Raw genomic sequence first — 17710 nt, forward strand, 5'->3', positions numbered from 1 at the left:
AACCAGAAGATTGCTTCTGCATCAAAATCCTAGGAAGTGTTGTGCATAACCATATTTGGATTGGATAAGATAAGCAGTGCTGTACCTCTCAGGATCTCATGTACAATACTTAATTTAAATTTAATCAATTTATTAGAAATGCTATGAGAAACCCCAAGTGCTGGAAAGTCCATTTAAAAAAAAAAACTAGCTTGATTTCTTCTAACAGTTAATGTAATGGAAATATAAAACAAAATGGTGGGACTATTAGTTCAATAAGTTAATAATAAACAAAATCTGTGAAATGTATGTGTATTTAAAGCTGGTATTAGGCTCCAAAAATGAACTCACTAAAAACGAGTTTATTAAGATCTGCTGTTGCCACCATTTTTACTGAATTCATGACTTGCTCATTTCTGAAGGAAAGCACCAAAGGGAACAATGAAAATTAAAATTTTAGTGTTTACTGATTTAATGGCATTGTAAGGGATTTAAATAAGCTTTACAATGGTGCCAAGCATCTTTAAGTTTTAACTTTGGTAAAGAAATTGCATTTCATGATTCTGTGGGCTGACTAATCCATAAGTTTCCCAGCATTCGTATAATTATTAGGATCAGTTAATTTTGTTCATATATTCATATATATGCACATACACATAATATACTGTATATATGGTTAAAGCTAGTGTACTGGAACTTGTAACTTATGCAGTACATATAATGACTGAGAAAAAATATGCATTATTAAAGTATAGATTTGGATAAGGATAAATTTTATTTCTTATATTTTATTAAAATAATTGCTGAGGACTAAGCATATATTAATATATTGATATTTGATTATTTATATAGGTTTATATTAAGTTATTCTCAAGATATTTTGTGTAAGAGAGACACACAGACAGAAACCAAGATGCAGACAGAGACAGAGAGAATGTGCGGCCTGTCAGTACTGGACTTTGAACTCAGGGCTTGGACATTGTCCCTTGGATATGTCTCTCAAGGATAGCACTCTTACTTCAGTCACAACTTTAGTCAAGGTTTTTGGCAATTAATTAGACAGATAAGAATCTTACAGACTTTTTGGCACATGCTGGATTCAAACCATGATTCTCAAATCCCTGCTTTCTATCAAGGATGACAGATATGAGCCACCAGTGCCAGGATATTCTTAGGATACATTTAAAGCCTTTAAAAAAATTCATTGTAATTCTTACCTGTCTACGTTGTTTTAATTACTTTTCTATTTTTGTTATTCTCTGCTCTAATTTCTGGATTTGATCTAGTCTGTAGAATTTGAATAATTTTGATAACATAATAATTTGAAGAAATTATTTTGTGGGGAATTATAATAGACTCAGTAATACTACATGAAAGCATCTAAGTCTTGTATTTTTTTCAGAGAGGTGGATATACCAAATGGGCTCTGTCCAAGCTTAGACTCTTCCAATCTTTGGTCCACAGAGAAAACAGGAGGAGAAATCCTTGTACTTCCTGGATTCAGCAGGCATTCAGCAAGCATTCAGCAGTCCTCTCTAAGAAGATACACATTTAAAATGTTTCCTGCTTCATGTGTATCTTTCAGTTCCAATGAGTTTAAGAAATACACAGGGTAATGATACTAACGAGTATTGGTTTATGATCAATCCTGAACATCCATAAGATTCTCAGGCAATTAATTTTTTTCTACTACACATGGAGCCATTATTAAGTCATCTGTTTTTACTTTAAATTATGTAAACTATGTAATATTTTTAATTGTTATGTTCTTGTTTTTCTAATAGTTTTTTCAAAGGTTCTTATACTGACAAATTTTGATTTAGACTATAATGCTAACTCCTCCTCAGCTTGGTCTCTTCTGGGGCCTTCCTGCTCTCTCTGCTCTCTCTCTTTTGTTTTTAATTAACTTTTGTTTTTATTAATTTAGAAACAAGTACAGGAGTTGTCCACTACATTAGAAAAAAAGAAGTGAAGCTGAATTTTGGGTTGTTATTGTTGTTGGTGGAGGTAGTGTTTATTTTTGCTTTCATTTTTCTTTTGGGGGAACGAAGAGGGACACAGAAAGGGAGAGAGGAAGGATAAACAAATGCAATCATGTTATTCAGTATAAACTGTGTGGAAAATGACCAATGTAACTAACTTATGAGCAAGGATGAGAAGGGGAACATGGGGAAAACCTGAAAAAAGAAGTGACTGTTGAAAAAGAAGTGTACTCAATACCTGGCCAATCTACACAACACATAAATAATCACAAAAAATATATATGTCTTAAACTGTGAAACTTCTCTATTTCCCTTTTCTGTGATGACTTCTCATGATAGGCAATATTAATTAGTAATTCTATCTGATATATAGTATGCGTTATACGTGACCTCTAGTACATTAATATACCAATATGTTGATCTTCTGTTATTTTTCATTGTCAGGCCATTGCTCAGGTCCACAGACAACCTCAGTTTTAACAAAGGCAGAGTTTCTGTCATATCCATTCAGACTTCAAACCTCATAGTCTTACTGATGAATTTATATTTAAAAATTTCCTAAAACTCTTGAAATCTATCACACTATGTATTCCATAATATTAAGAAAGTATAGGAAAACATGAGACAAGTTATTTGAAGAACAAAAATTTACATAGAAGAATGCAGATATTTAGAGGTGCTGGCTATCTTCCTGAAGCAACTAGAGAATGTGAAAATGTCTCAAGGTTGATGTATGATATGTAAATTCTGAAGAAGAGTAAGCCAATAGAAAAGGGTACTGACTAAAGTATAATTTGAATTGTATGTTATTAGTACTCTGTTGAGTAGGTGTGACATTAATGATTATGGATGACAGACAGAAAATAGTTTAAGTATGTAAATGCTGAGTTGAAAGTACAATTCTAGTGGCAATAAAAGGATGAAGAAAATATGTTAGGTGCAATTGAGATTAGAATTCAGAATAAACTACTTATGAGATTGAGAAAGTTGTGAAATAATCTGTGAAATTAAGTTAGAGATGGAAAAGTATTGTTCTAATTATTTGCATTTTTACCACTTTTAGAGATAAAAATATTTTAACAACCTTTGGATGATAGAACTAGTTAAAAAATGGGTAGACAGGACAATTTAATTGAGCGTTTATCTGTGAAAACAGCCTATTTTTACTCAGACTATTGCTTCAGATTTTCATACACCTGCAGGTTTTCTGGCTGTATCTGTGATTCACATTTTTAATAATTATCATAATGACATCTAGTTTGCAGAAATTAAAGACAATATTTAAAGAATATGATAATTGAAGAAAAAAAGTACATGATTTTACTTTCCAGTAACACAAAACAGATTGACTGTCCCTGAATAAAAGTGTTACTTCCCATGCTTTGATTTTCTCCAGTTTTCTGCTTTGTGAATTTTTACTCAATGTTCAAATATAATATCACATTTTTCATCTTTAAAGAAATCCTTGATTATTCCCATATATTTCACTGACTGCAACTCATATGAATTTATGTCTTGATGCTATTTTCTAATAAAAATACTTGACATCCTGGGACTATATATTACTGTCATGTAATTCTTCTTCAGTAGTTTATTTTATGTGTTTTATTTTCAGTTAGTTAATTCTTTAATGCCAATCATGGTAGCTTATTTTTATATGTGTCTTTTGCATACCTTAAGCACCAATTAACATTTATTTAACAGCACAATTTAACACAAGCAGATAAATAATAAGAAGGGAAATGGAAATCTTCCTTGGTATAAAAGTAACCTCTTCTCATAAATCCAGGCACTGTGTTGTTTAACAAAGCTGATATATTAGAACTCACAGGCAGTAAGGGGAGTAAGTCTGTCCCCTGTTTGACTAATTTGTTTCATGCTTCCAGGCTGGGGCTTTTTATCTGCCTTGCTGCCTTGCTGCCTGCCTGCCTGCCTGCTTGCCTGCCTTCCTTCCTTCCTTCCGTCCTTCCTTCCTTCCATCTGTTTCCAACTACTTCTCATCTATTTAACTGTCTACATTTATTTTACTTTATTTGCTATGAATTGTAGGATTCTTCAGGATTATATAAAGAGGTAAGTATACATTACTTCTTAACTTTTATATTAAAATTAGTAAACTGGTTTTGACATATATATATTCATTTTGATTTTTTACAGTGATCCTTTTCTTCTATTAAGTATATATATATGTATATATGTCTACACACACACACACACACACACACACACACATATATATATATATATGGTGATTGTTTTTACTATTAAAAATAATGGAGCACTGCTAGGCAGAAAAGTACCCATGAGACTCTTATCTCCAATTAAACACTCAAAAATTGGAATTAGAACTGTGGCTCAAAGTTGTGCAGTGCGAGCCTTGAACAAAAGCATTCAGGGACAGTACACAGACTCTGAGTTCAAGCACTCCAGCCAAAAATTAATAATAATAATAATGCATGTGTATATGTGTATATATACACATGTATATATAAGCAATGAATATATGTGAATATCTTCTAAGAAAGATATCCTAATTAATAAATCAAAAAATCTATCTATCTCTAAGAATAGCAGAGAGTGAAGCCTCTAAATAAATTACCAGTCTCATTATCTCACTAGAAATTTCTCTTCGTTGAAACATCGTACAGAAGTCAATACAATGTGATTTGTAGTATTTTCATTGCTTTTGATTTTGTCATAATTTGTGATAGTTTACTTATAAAATTGAATGGCAATTTCTGTTTATACCAGTAATAATAATTATTATATTATAACAAATAATTATAATAATAAAATTAATCATGCATATGAGTATGTACACATATGTGAGTGTAGTTTTATATCTAATGAACACATGGAGAAAGAGGTGTTGCTATTATACAAAGAACAATTTTAGTTACAATTTATTTGTTAGTAGAGAATCGTGGTTACTTAACATAATTTTTGCCTTTTATTTTTTTCTCCATAAACAATATGAACACAAAGTTGAACTATATTGAACCTCACAGATTACTGATAGTAGATTTAAACTTTTAAGTTATTAAATTTACTTTGGAGCCTTTCTTTTTGGTCATATAAATGAAAACTCAGTATTTTTCCTTTTGTTTGGAAAGAGGCCCTGGTGCTGATGGCTCAATCTGTAATGCTAGCTACTCAGCAGGCTGATTTCTGAAGACCATGGTTCTTAGCCAACTGGGGCAGGAGAGTCTGGGACATTTATCTCCAATTAATTATCAAGATGCCTGAAGTGGAGCTGTTGCTCAAGTGTGAGAGCACTAGACTCGAGCACCAAAATTCAGGGCCAGGCCCTCAGTTCAAATCTCAGAACTGATACAACCTAAAACAGAAACAATAAAAAGCATAAAGGACTGTGAGTTGTGGTGTACATCTTCACTTCCATATGGTTAAGCAATGGACAGGAAGAAGCTTGTGGTTCAAGACTAGCCTAAGTAAAAATGATAATCAAATTCTCTCTCCACAAATAAGTTGGGTGCGGAGTTCTTGCCTGTATGAAAAGATAGGAGCATGAGGATTTAGGTACAAGACCAAAACTAAAATTAAAATTGGTCAAGGAAGGTTTATGTTGTAAAGCATAAATCTAAACTATAGTACTACCAAAAAGTAAAAAAAAAAAAAAACCAAAAAACAAAATACAAACTAGGTTGTTTTCAGTGTGTATCAAAGACAATTTTTATTCATATGTATACCTGTTAGTTCCAGTGCTGTTAAAATATAAATAAGCCTCCAAGTTTCATAAGAAATAGGTAATATAAACCAGTTTTAAGTGTTTCAATACACTTTCAAAATATTTTTACTAAGAAAATTCCAATATAATTAATTACCTTGGAAAAGGTGCTCATTAGGAAATGAGAAGTATTCATGAGCTACGAAGCCATCAAAGTAATAAAAAAATACTAGAAAAGGGTTATTTTATTGAGCTTAATTTCAGTGTGGAATTGAGCATAGCCACCTGCAAACTACAAAAATGTTATAACACTCTCATTTGAAAAATCATATCAAAATATAGAAAAAGCACATTGTCATGGTGAAAACTTTTAAATTTACTACTGCAATCTCTAAAATCCTTATGTATACATGATGTTTAAAATTATATGCAAACCAACAGTTGATCATTACATTAAGATTTTACTGCAGTGCTGACTCTCAGCTGCTTTAAAATTTTAATTGCAAAGGAATTTACACCTTTATAAGCTCCTAGTGTTTGGGAAAAGACTTTTGAAGGTACGTTAGAATCTCTATTATGCTTGCAATGATTATGACGATAATAAGATTTCACCATTATGAGTATTTCTGCCATCCTCCTAACTCCTGAGAACTTGTGCTGGTTGTGCTGTATTGTCTTGAATCCCAAAGGTCATGGTGACTTTGGAGAAGTCAGGGTCAAGAAATTATAGCAGTGCAGAGGAGATATTTCTCAATGACAATACAGTTTTATTCATAGACAGCTGATTTTGTACTGTGAAAGATTCTAAAATCTCTTATAGGTTCTATTAATCTCTGCCCTTGAATTCTCACTGACTCTGACCTGACCAAAACTTCCTCAGAAGAGGAGAAAGCAACAAGGAATTAAAAATCTTCTTTCTGGAAAACAAATTTATTTAAAGATGATTTATTAAATATCATATTCCCACTCAACAAATAAAGAAAAAAATAAATATTCCCGGAAAATGTTATGTTATTTGATATTTTTATTAAATCTTTATTTTAAAAATGTGTGTTTTATTTCTTATTTACTTTTTGTTGTTGGTGGTGGTGGTCATGGAGCCTGAACTCTGGGCCTGAGCACTGTCCCTCAGCTCTGCAGCTCAAGGCTAGTGTTCTACCACTTGAGCCACAGCACCACTTCCAGCTTTTTCTGCTTATGTGGTGCTGAGGAATCGAACCCAGGTCCTTATGCATGCAAGACAAGCACTCTACTACTGAGCCACTTTCCCAGCCCTCTTATTTACTTTTTTTAAATGAAAGCAATTTTATCAGGGATAATTCAATGCATATCTATTTAGCTGTCTAAAAGTGGATTATATTTCTAGAGTATATTTGATTCTTTAAAATGATGCACAAGCTGGGAAGGTGGCTCAGTGGTAGAGTGCTTGCCTTGCATGTATGAGGCCCTGGGTTCGATTCCTCAGCACCACATACGCAGAAAAAAAAAGTCTAAAATGATGCACAAATGGAAATTCCATTATATATTTTCTAATGTTTTTGAAAGAAAATGTGCTTTAAATCCTTCTTATTGTAGTGGAATTTTCTCTGGTAAAGATAGTTGCACTTTCAAAATCTTGAACTATCATTATCTTAAATTTTTACGCTTGACATCCTAATTTTACATGAGGCAAAATATTTTTTTAAAAATGCCACTCTGGAAATTTTTACCAAACCTTACCAATCTGAATTTCACCTAAGCAATGAAAACAGCAAAAATTCAAGAAATAAAGTTTATTATATAGTGAAATACAATGAGAGTACAATTAGAGCTATAATTTCAAAATAAGAAACTATCCTGATCTTGTTGCTACTGTGATGTCTTGTGATGAGCTAGTTAGTCAAAATATCTGGCCAAGATAAATATTAGTTCAGTGTAACAATTATTCAGCTTAGCTTTTCTTTATGTTTGCATTATGTATTTTATTGGGGTCCAGTGTTGTGTCCCAATATATTTAGTATATTTTGATTAAATTCAGCCTTCCTATAACTATCAATCTCATCTTCTTTCTTATATCTAGTATTCATAGATAATGAATACTAAGGCCACTAGCTTTTTCTTTTCTTTTTTTCTGTCTTTCCTTCCTTCTTTCTGTCTTTCCCTCTTTTTCTTCTTTCCTTCCATTTTCCTTCCTTTCTCTTCCTTTCCCTTCTCCTTCCTTCCTCTTTCTCTTTCTCTTTCTCTCTTTTCTTTCCTTCTTTCCTTCCTTCCTTCCTTCCTTCCTTCCTTTCTTTCTTTCCTTCTTTCTTTCTTTCTTTCTTTCCCTTTCTTTCTTTCTTTCTTTCTTTCTTTCTTTCTTTCTTTCTTTCTTTCTTTCTTTCTCTCTCCCTTTTCCCTCCCTCCTCTCTCTCCCTTCCTCATTCCCTCCTTCCTCCTATCTTTCTTTCTTTCTTTCTTTCTTTCTTTCTTTCTTTCTTTCTTTCTTTCTTTCTTTCTTTCTTTCTTTCTTTCTTTCCTTCCTTCCTTCTTTCTTTTCTGGCATCTTCTGGCTTAAAAATAGGGCCTCAACAATGTTCCACAGATTTTTGGCTCAAGGTTAACTGTAATATTACAGCTCTACTTCCAGCTGTTTGTGGTGCTTAATTGGAGACAAGAATATCATGAACTTTCCTTTCCAGGCAGGGTTCATTCCTTAATCATCAGATCTCAGTCCCCTGAGTAGGTACAATTTCAGGCATTGCCACTGGCTTCCTTAAAAACTAATGTTTTTAACACCACCCACATATGAGAGAGAACATGTGTTTGTTCATGTTGATTTAGGTAATAAACCTCAGTTAATGTTATCACAAAGTTTTGATGTTTTCTTCATTCAACAATAATTTATTAAGCATTTTTGAACATTTCTTCTTGTATCAGAATGATAGATTACCTCCATGTATCTGCATCTTGCTTTCTAGTAATAGCAATTAACAAATAACTATTCTGTAGTATCATTTATATAATGACAATTGCTGTAAAGAAAAAATGTTTCATTAAATTTTCTATCACATACTCTATAATTATTCATATCATAAAGCATTGAGCAAATCTTTTAAATATCAAATTACTTAGACAAATGCTATTAGGTATTAAGAATTACTATATTCTGTATAATAAGACAGAATGGGAAATGATAAATCTTCATAAATAGATAATAAATAATGGTTGATTAACACATTACAACATTATAGCAACATGAAATAAAAAGTTTTAAATGATTTAAAGTCAGAAGTGTATAGTCTTTGACACTTGGATATCTTTCTCCTTCTTAAACCATCTTTTTTTTTTCACTAAACAACACTTCTGTGAGTCCCAATCTCCTTATTTCTCTAATTAAAATCATGTCATCTTTTGTTCAGATTACCAGAGTTTCCAATTAGTCTTCTTGAATATTTTCATGTTTTTCCAATGTGAACTTCAGATACAAATATGAGTTATGTTTTTCTCCATATTCAAAACTAATCAACTTCTTCCCTTTGTACAGATTTTCATGTAAATTTTTCTGATATTCCTTCAATTTCCACAAAACTTTGTCCATGTTTCTCAAAATAATTGGCAAGATCTCTGACAACTATAATGGGCTACACCAAAAATCTTCACTTGTAATGATGAATTTGGATAGGGGTCTTCCTTTCTTGTTCACTGTGTCAATAATGCCCACATATAGTCACTTCCATTTTCTCCTAATTCCTATACTTTCTTAGTTATAATAACTTCAATTCCTATACTTTCTTAGTTATAATAACTTCAATTACCCCTCTTTCACTGGGTGCATACAGAGAAGATGTTACACTTTATTTTTTTATTTTATTTTTTGTCTGTGGTGGGGCTTGAACTTTGGGCCTGGGCATTGTCCCTCAGCATTTCAGCTCAAGGCAAGCACTCTACCACTTGAGCCACAGAACCACTTCCGGTTTTATGGTGGTTAGTAGCTAGGATTACAGGCTTGATCCACCAGTGCCCTGCTACACTTTATTTCTTTATTTTTTTTATTTTTAACGTCATCACTCGTCCCTGGAAATTATCTCTGAGCCTATGGAAGTTGTTCTTTTTCATCTGCCCAGATTAACCTTATTTAGGATAAAATGTTTTGATGCAGGGAACACCTGAGCTCCAGCAACTATCTGAACTCTTCACACTGTGAGATACACAGAAAATTATCACTTCTTTAAACTCTTTCAACATATACATTTGTATATGAATATTTTCATATTTAATTTATTCCCCACTGTAATAATTTTCAGATTAATTTCTATTACTTTTTTCTTCTTCTTAAATTGCCCTTTACTACAATTAGAAATCTAACATCTAAATGGTGTACAAAAAGCCTGGCCATAGAACTGAGTTAATCAAACTTTAATTTGAGTTTGAGGAAACTGGAGCGGAGATGATATTTGACAGTGGTTACAAAAAACAAAAAACAAAAAAATCTTCCATTAGTATGCTTGCCAATCATGCCTTTCCTGTGTGAGTCTATAAAAGGCAAATGTGTATGATAAGCGAGACAAAAGGACAGTGAATGTACCACTGTAGTATAAATTCATTTTATTTATTTTTAATTAACTTTTTTATTGTGAAAATACTGTACAGAGGGGTTACAGTTACATGAGCAAGGTAATGCATATATTTCTTATCCAGCATTGTTGCCTCCTCCTTTGATTTTCCCCTACCATCCCTCCTCTCCCACCTCCTCAGCTACATACCCCTATCCTTCACCCCCCCTTCACCCCCCTCACCCACCTTCCCACCCCCGCCTAAATTGTAAAGTTCGTTTTTTCACATAGCCTCTTATACATCTCATTGTTGCAAGGGGCAATCTGTATCCTTATTTAAACAATATAAATTCATTTTAAAATGCTGAAAAATTGGGAGATGATATTTATGCCATTATTAGAGTTTAAAGGTGTGTGGGTAGTTGTGATTAAGCATGGATATAAACCTTTTGAATTTGTTATTTTCCTGCTGTGTTTTTTAGGTGTGTATTCAGACCAGAAGTAATGCATAAAATTCAAGTTTGTACTTCATGTAATAGACAGAATCAGGAGGAATGGAAACAAAAGAGAACAGAATGGAAGACTTGGAAAGATTAGTCAGATAATTTGTTTCAACATTAAGAGAAAAGTTAGTAGTAACTTAGAAAGGTAAGTACTACTATTACTATGTTAGAGCTAATAATCTAAACTTCCACAAAGCATATAAAGTAGCTATAACTTCAGACCCAGGTCTATCAGATTCCAAATCTAATCAAATTTTAACATTTTCTATTTGACACATTACTACCATGAACAAGTTCAAATAATTTGATGACTTTCATCTGTGTTCTTTAACAACTGTTTTATTTATTTAATATATTAATTTTTAATTATGAAGACTTGAACCCAAGGCCTTGCAATTGAAGACACTCTACTGTTTAAACTGTGGCTCCATATTCTAACTATTCAGTATTTTATAGTTGTTTATTTAATTTGTTTATATATATTTGAAAATTAATTTAATTTGAGTACAACAGATTACCCATGAACTCTAGATACTTACATCTCTGATTTCTTAGTATGGGATTACAGGCATGACCTACGCCACCCAGAAAACTATTTTATGATTTTCTACATACATCATCTGTTAAAACATAGTCATCTGGGAAAAAATACACAAATATAACTAAAATAAAATTTCATCAAATTTCCCCAACTCAAAATCAACCTGATAATATTATTGTAGATTGTACAAAGCTTGAAAATAGTGGCATTTTTTTAAAAAGCCACCATTTATTTTGTTTGTGACCATTTAGCTATTAATAATGCTGGAGGAAACATTGCCAAGAAATTCTAATTATGTTAGCTTCTAGCCTGTGTTTTGGTAAAGGGACATTTAAAACTCGTGTGGTAAAATGTGGGCATCTGGAGTGTTGGAATTTAGAGAGAGAGAGAGAGTTGAAAGCAACATTAGAGGACATTGTAAAACTACACCTCACTATTTTCTTTCCCCCCACACAAAAAAATCTTATCTTTATGTCTTGACTGAAATATTTCAGAGTACTATAGAAATTCTAGGTTAAATATGCATGAAACACTTGATATTTTAATTTTGTCACTACTCCAAACAGCTCTTTAGCTACACTCTTGGGAATCTAGTTATTACTAGCATGTTATTAGTAATATTGTTTTTAATTAGCAAGAAAATCTTGAATTAGAGCTTCAGAGAATTGCTACTGAAATTTGGCAAGGAATGTATGTTTGGATAATGTCAGAATGAGGAATGTGGAAAAGAGTGCATTATAGACAAATTAAGGTTGTTTGCATGTAAGCATACCTTGGAACAAGAATTGTTCCTTCTTATTTTCTATACAAGAAATAACTACCTAGAAATAGGTGCTTTACCTGTATAATCTTAGCTACCCAAGGAACTGAGGATTTGGAGAATCACAGTTCAAAGAAAGATTGCATAGTAAAGTCTGGGAGATGCTTATCTCTAATATATACAGTGAAAAAACATAATTAAAACTGTGATTCAAATAATAGAATGCAAGATAAGCAAGTGTAGAGCTAAGTTCCTCCTCACTGCTAGGAAAAAATGAGGCACCTTAACTATTAAAGATACATACAAGCCGGGCGCTGGTGGCTCACGCCTGTAATCCTAGCTACTCAGGAGGCTGAGATCTGAGGATGGATGTTCAAAGCCAGCCCGGGCAGGAAAGTCCCTGAGACTCTTATTTCGAAAATCGGAAGTGGCACTGTGGCTCAAGTGGTAGAGTGCTCGCCTTGAACTGAAGAGTGCAGGGACAGCACCCAAGCCCAGAGTTCAAGCCCCATGACCGGAGTTTAAGCACCATACATACAATGTCTCAAATACTATCTAACTTAAATATCATATATGGTATATAAGACAGTGTTGTAGGTTTACACTGTTTAAAAGTTTCAAATACTTAATAGTAGTACAAATAACATCAATCTAAAATGACAACATAATGATTGTTTTAACTTATGAAGCATTCCTACTTGATGTCCAACACAATTATATTACATTGAGAAAGCCAGAAAATAAATCCTTGTATAAAAATAGACATTACTGGGCTGGGAAGGTGGCTCAGTGGTAGAGCACTTGCCTTGCATGCCTGAGGCCTTGGGTTCAATGCCTCAGCACCACATAAGCAAAATGAAAAAAGCTGGAAGTGGCGCTGTGGCTCAGGAGGTAGAGTGCTAGCCTTGAGCTGAAGAGCTGAGGGACAGCGCCTAGGCCCAGAGTTCAGGCCCCACAACCGGACCCCCCCCAAAAAAAAAGACATTATTCATGTCTCTGTACTATTTAGTGTTTATGATAAAAACTTAACCCAAGCAGCCTATTTTTAAATGTAATTTCTCCTTATAATCTTATATTTGAGAATTTTGATGATTGTATAATTGAAGCCATTAATAACTCATATTAATGATAATAAATTCAACCTTTTACCTTCTAAGAATATTCTGCTTTTTGACATTTATCAATACTTAAAATGATTTAAATATGAGCATGCAGATGTTGGTATTTGATTAATAATTTTTCTTCTTGGTTTCCAGGGAGTAGGTATTTAAATATGGAAAGAATTATGGTTGATTCTTCAGATATGCAAACATGTAGTGACTGTGTACTTATGTGTTTATTCTACATGGGATTCAACAACTTTACAGATGAAAGTACAGAAAATAGTTATGTTATTGTATGCTTTCTTTACTATGTAAACTCAAAGTAGTTAACGAGAACTGCTTTAAAAATTAAGACTTAAATATGCAGATTGACCATTTATAACTAAGCAGAGTAGCTGGGCACTGGTGGTTTCAGCCTGTAATCCCCTAGTTACACAGGAAGCAGAGATCTGCAAATTGCAGTTCAATGCTAAAGCCAGCCCTGGCAAGAAAGTCTACAATTCTTAACTCCAAAAGGCTAACAGAAAAAAGCAAAAAGTGGCTCTGTGTCTCAAGTGGTAAAGTGCTAGCCTTGAGAAATATATATATATATATATATATATATATACAACCCAAGAAAAACACATATATATATATATATATATATATATTTCTCAAGGCTAGCACATATATATATATATATATATATGTTCCACTGACAGCACCTAAGCTCTGGGCTCAGTACCCAGAACCAGTAAGAATTTTATGCTTTGCAAAATGAATTTAAATACATCAAATGAGTTATTTTATCTATTTTTTAGTTTTGATGATATATTAATATTACAAACATTTCTGTAAAATCTTTAGTTCTGTGTATTTCATGTATGATATATTGCATATTTATTTTAATATATGGTATATACAGAATCATTTCCTATTGAATAACAAAAGAAACAACAAATTTTAACTACTTTAGTCAAGTTAATAAGAAGATGTACATAGTGCTAATTTTAGTAAGCAATATTTTAAATCTTATTTATTTCCTGTTATTCAAGCTTCATTCAAATGATACAAATTTTAGTTTTACAAAGATTACATTCAACTTTTCATTGTAAAACTAAGCAACTGATTAATTTGAATGAAAGCAAAAAGCTATTATATAGAGTACTGAAACAGTTTAACAGCATTATGAGGGTGAAAATGACATATGAATAACTATAAAATCATCACATATGTAGTTGTCAAGGTGAGAACATAAGCTTTCAGTCATGAAATAAATCCATTACCGCTAAAATCTTCCAACCATTGTTGTGGTGAGAAAATTTGACTTGTGAACTGCTTTTCTTTATTATTTTCATTTTCTATGTTTACAAAATTTCAATGTAGAATAGATTTTTTAATTTACTTATTTATTTATTCATTTATTTTGTGGGTCATGGGGCTTGAACTCTGGGCCTGGGCGCTGTCCCTCAGCTCTTCAGTTCAAGGCTAGTGCTCTATCACTTGAGCCACAGCTCCACAGCTCCACTTCCGGTTTTCTAGTGGTTTACTGGAGATAGGAGTCTCACAGTCTTTCCTACCTAGGCTTGCTTTGAACCTCCATCCTCAGAACTCAGCCTCCTGAGTAGCTAGGATTACAGGCATGGGCCACTGGTGCCTGGCTTACATTATTGTTGAATATGAATAGTACATTATGTAGTAGATTTGTAAAATGTATTCACCGTAGTTTACTTTTTTTGTCCTTTTTTAATACTCCATCTTATGTAAGGTGCATTATTCCAGAAGCCACATTTTGGAAAATGGAATATTGGAGACTTATTATACAGTTAGCAGGCTGCAGACAGCCAGTTGTTACAAAGGCTTGCATTCCCCAAATACACATAATGTGATTGGAAAATAGGCTAGAGAGGAAAGACAGAACAAAAACAATACCAACAAACAATACCAACAAATGAAGAGCTGAATTGGGAAACCAGGATGACTGGAGATAAGCCAGGAGAAAGAACACAGGAAAGGATCATGGAGACACATGTGGCCTGGAGTAAAAGTTGCTTGGCTGGCTGTGGCCTAAATAGGGTCCAAGCAGGGGGCAGGTCCACAGGAAATTCCCAGTCCCAGGCACTGGACTGACAGATTCAGTAACATATCAGCCAAGTGCCCACTCCTGCCTCCAGGGATCTGGGCATGCTCAACACCTGGGAGTTGGGGCATTTCCTTCCTCCAGCAAGAAGACAAGATGCCAAACCCTACCATCTACCATGTGGCCAATATGGCACCAAGCAGACATGACCTTCTTACTTCACACACACACCCCTTTTTTTTCTTATGTACAGAAAGTCAAATCATTGATTTCTCTATATGAGGGCTGGATTTTTGCCTGGGATGTTTACTCCTGTAACTTAAGGAGTCTCCAGAAGTTAAAGTTGGCCCCATATGGTTTTGGTACCCATATAGTCAGGGGACCTTGAACTTTCTTTCCCAGGTCAGGCAAGATATGATTTACAAATTTATGTCCCACAAAAAGAATATCCTGCAACCAAAGTCTTAGGGTAGGTAGATTCAAAGCAGTCTTTCACCAGGAATCAGCTTCAGGTAATGGAGTCAGGCCTGAGTCCAGTCCACTTTGGCCATGGTGGAGGTGGTCAGGATGATGGAGTTTCCTCCAACTGGTGCCAGGCTGTCCTTGAACTTTATCCAAACAGGAATCTTCAGATTAGAAGAGATGGGCAGGACAGAAACAGCAGTGTCTCTCAGCAGCTCCAATGGATTGTCATACTTGCTGAGTTACCTGCAAATTTCTACATAAACTGATTAAAGAAGTTTTATGTAGGGCCTGACTTTTGTGAAATCTCCCAATATTTTCCTGGTTGTACACTGGCTTTTGTAGTCTGGTGTGCCACTGGTTTTTAAGGCTACCTTTTAGTCCGTGGCCCCTGGGTAATTTACCAGGGTGGCAACTTTTTACTAACCAGATTTCTTTGAAAACAAGGCTAGGATTTCCTAGGTAGACATAAAAGGCTTGGGTTTAGAAGTACAGCCACCATATGTGATGCTTGTTATCACTGTTTTCCATGCCCCCACCCCTTTATTAAAAATTCTGCCTCATTTAAAAAAAATAGACTTGTACCTTGACCATAGGGGGTTGATTGTAAAGATTCATCTTCTGTAACTTGAAGCTGACCTAGGGGTGGTGTCCCTATCTAGTTAGAAACTTATAACCTAAGCCTATTTGACTAAGAGGTTGCCCAGGATTAGATACCATTAAGAATAGTATTTTAAGCCAGGGATTGGTGGCTCATGTCTGTAATCCTAGCTACTAGGAGGCTGAAATCTGAGGATAAAGGTTCAGAGCTAGCAGGGGCAGGAAAGTCCATGAGACTTTTATCTCCAATTAACCACTAGAAAACCAGAAATGGCACTGTGGCTCAAGTGGTAGAGCACTCACCTTGAGCTGAAAAGCTGAGGGACAGTGCCCAAGCCCAGAGTTCAAGCCTCATGACCGACATTTTTTTTTCCCCCTAGGAAATTAGTCTGGGAAGCCAGCCACTCCCCATATCTTCCCATCTTCCCACATTTTTACAAAAGGGACAGTGTTTTTAATCCCTTTTCATAAAGTCACTTTAATTTGCATTTAAATGCCCCTTTAAAATGCCCCTTTGAAATACTGGGCAATACTGATTACCTCTAGGGCAAAGGTTTAAAATGACCTTTTTTTTTATTTTAGTCTGAATTACCTTTAGGAAATTTTGAACTAAAATAGCAGTTTTTTTGTTTTGTTTTGTTTTGTTAATGCAAGAATCACAAGCACCAACACTCTATCAAAAATCTAGACTTAACATCTTTTTGCTTTTTAAATGTTCATCCAATTGCAAAATGCTTAGAAATCAAATTATGTCACATAGATGAACTCTTTTAAACTCTCCTTTAAAACTTTTTCAAATTAAATATATCCTAAGGGGCACTATTTCAAATATCAATTACAATACCACTTTTTACCCAAAGGTTTCCAGTGTCCATCTGCAATGAAAAGAGACAGAACAAAGTCCACTTGGCCCATCTTACAGAATGGGCATGCACCCAGTCCAACGCTTTAGGGTTCGATGAACTGCCTTTGTGCCAACTTTCCCTCTTCCACCTCATGTGGAAGATGCACTAAGGCCTGTCCCACCATGCATGGACAGGCTGAGCTGTATCTTGGCCAACTCACCTCTGTGACAAACATATATATGTATGTACATATATATATATATATGTATACATATATCACATCATTCTTAGACTAATAAGTTTCACTCAATTTATTCAAATACTTCAAATGCAATCCATACCAATAACTAAATCTTGTGCCTAATTCCACTAAGCGTGTCCCTAACCAAGGGAGCTCACATGGCATATCACTTGGTCTAGAGGTCAAGGGGAGTCCAACAAAGGTGTCATCTGGACTGCTCTGAGTTGCTCAAAGGGAAAAGCTTCTGCCTTGATGCGTTGCTCCAGTGGAAGGTGGGTCCAACATGGAGTCACCTTGCTCTGGGAGACTGTCTTACTGGGTATTTGCTACCCTGGATTTTTATATGCTTTAGACTGGACTTCTTCATTTCTGGTTATATCTGATTATCATGGTGGTCTGATTTGTCTTGGTGATGGCTCTGTAGGCTCCCTGGGTGTGT

The sequence above is a fragment of the Dipodomys ordii genome, unplaced genomic scaffold (assembly GCF_000151885.1).
Source record: "Dipodomys ordii isolate 6190 unplaced genomic scaffold, Dord_2.0 Scaffold57, whole genome shotgun sequence".
Lineage (NCBI taxonomy): Eukaryota > Metazoa > Chordata > Mammalia > Rodentia > Heteromyidae > Dipodomys > Dipodomys ordii.